Genomic DNA, 2,747 nt, shown 5'->3' with positions numbered 1-2,747 from the left:
TAGGGATGCGTCACTATAGATGACAAACTCTTTACCCGATTCGGGTTGCACCAAAATTGGAGCTTCAGTCAAATGAGTTTTCAGTTGGTCGAAACTTTTCTGACATTTCTCCGTCCACTCGAACTTAACATCCTTTTGAAGTAGCTTCGTCATTGGTGTGGCTATCATCGAGAAACCTTTCACAAATCGTCGGTAATAACCGGCGAGCCCCAAAAAGCTCCGAACTTCAGTAACATTTCTCGGAGGTTTCCAGTCAAGTATGGCTGAAATTTTGTTCGGGTCAACTCGAATACCCGACGCGGATACCACATGACCCAAGAAGCTAACCTCTCTTAACCAGAACTCACACTTACTGAACTTAGCATATAACTGCTTATCCCGTAAAATTTGCAACACTAGTCTCAGGTGCTCAGCATGTTCGGTCTCATCTCTTGAATAGACCAAGATGTCATCAATGAACACAACTACGAACCGATCCAAATATGGTCTGAAGATCCGATTCATCAAATCCATAAATACTGCCGGGGCATTAGTGAGCCCAAACGGCATCACTAAGAATTCGTAGTGACCGTACCTCGTTCTGAAAGCAGTTTTGGGTACGTCTGAATCTCGAATCCGCAACTGATAATAACCCGATCTCAAATCTATTTTTGAGAACACTGAGGCCCCCTTTAGTTGATCAAACAAATCATCGATACGCGGTAGTGGGTATTTATTCTTTATCGTCACTTTATTCAGTTGACGATAGTCAATGCACAACCTCATGGTTCCGTCCTTCTTTTTCACGAACAATACTGGTGCACCCCAAGGTGAGAAACTTGGCCGAGCGAAACCTCTATCCGTCAATTCTTGCAGCTGAGCTTTCAACTCTTTTAACTCAGTTGGTGCCATACGATACGGAGCTATCGAAATCGGCGTAGTCCCAGGTATAAGCTCAATACCAAACTCTATCTCCCGAACAGGTGGTAAACCCGGCAATTCTTCAGGAAAAACATCCGGGTATTCACAAACCACCGGCACAGATTCAGGTTTCTTTTCTAGTTCTTGGTCATCCAGTACATACGCAAGGTATGCTTCGCACCCTTTTCTCACATATTTCTAGGCCAACATTGAGGATATTACAGCGGGCAACCCATCCAAATCCGTAGACTCAACTCGGATTACTTTGTTATTTGCACACCTCAAATCAATAGTCTTGCTTTTGCAATTCACAACCGCATCATGCACGGTCAACCAATCCAACCCAAGGATAACATCAAATTCATCAAACGGCAAAAGCATCAAGTCCGCTGGAAAACAGGAACCTCGAATTGCTAGGGGACATTTCTTACACACTTTGTCGACAAGCACGTAACGACCCAAGGGATTTGACACCCGAATTACAAACTCAGTAGACTCAATAGGTAAAGTCTTACTGGATGCTAAGGTTTCACATATGTACGAATGAGTAGAACCGGGGTCAATCAAAGCAATTACATTAGTATCAAAGAGAGTAAAAGTACCGGTAATAACATCAGGCGAAGAAGCATCCTCGCGGGCACGTATAGCATATGCTCTAGCAGGTGCACGAGCCTCGGATCTGGTCGTAGCATCTCTAGATCCTCTCTGACCACCACTAGCATTGCCCATATTTCTAGATGGTCTACCTCGAGCAGTGGTAGCACCCGGTTTCCCACTCTGATTTACATTCTGTTCGGACAGCCTCGGGCAATCTTTAATGAAGTGGTCCACTGATCCGCACTTGTAACAGGAGCGGTCATGGAATCTACAACTCCCCAAATGCCATTTACCGCAATGTCGACATTCCGTTCGGCCTCGACGTTCATTCCCAACACTGGCGACTGAAGTGCCTCGTGTACCCACAGGGGGTCGATCACGATCTCGTCTAAAAAGGCCCGAAGTGCTTTTAGACCGGCCCACATCATCTCGAAATTTCTTCGATGCCTGTTGATGAGACTTTCCCGAGAATCTTTTACGAAACTCCCCGGTTCCCACATCAACTTTTTGTTTTTCCTTTCTAAGCTCTTCGGCTTTACAAGCTCGCTCGACAAGTACTACGAACTCTCGTATCTCAAGAATGCCAACGAACATTTTTATATCTTCATTCAGCCCATCTTCGAAGCGTTTACACATAACAGCCTCGGACGAAACACATTCCCGAGCGTATCTACTAAGTCTAACAAATTTTCGCTCGTAATCAGTAACTGACATAGAACCTTGCTTAAGCTCAAGAAATTCCTTCCGTTTTTGATCAACAAATCTCTGACTGATATACTTTTTCCGAAACTCAGTTTGGAAAAACTCCCAAGTTACTTGCTCCCGGGGCACGACAGAAGTCAGAGTACTCCACCAATAGTAGGCAGAATCACGTAGCAAGGAGATAGCACACTTTAGACATTCATCGGGTGTACAAGATAGCTCATCGAGTACCCGGATAGTGTTGTCCAACCAAAATTCAGCTTGCTCGGCATCGTCGCTATCCGTAGCTTTAAATTCAGTAGCCCCATGTTTTCGGATTCGGTCAACTGGGGGCTTATTTGACCTTATTTGGTTAGTTACCGGAGGTATTGTAGGTGCGGGGGTGGTGTTTGTCGGGAATGGAGGTTGTGGAACAGCCGTATTAGTTCGAATGTATTGGTTGAACCAATCATTCATCACGCTATAGAAAGCTTGTCTAGCTTCATCGTTCGGGTTACTCGCATTAGGTTGAGAGTCCACCGGCGCTGTCCCTTGTGCGGGAGCAGGCG

Source organism: Gossypium hirsutum, chromosome A01, assembly GCF_007990345.1.
Source record: "Gossypium hirsutum isolate 1008001.06 chromosome A01, Gossypium_hirsutum_v2.1, whole genome shotgun sequence".
In the NCBI taxonomy this organism is placed as follows: Eukaryota; Viridiplantae; Streptophyta; class Magnoliopsida; order Malvales; family Malvaceae; genus Gossypium; species Gossypium hirsutum.
Note: the sequence above shows the minus strand (reverse complement) of the source record.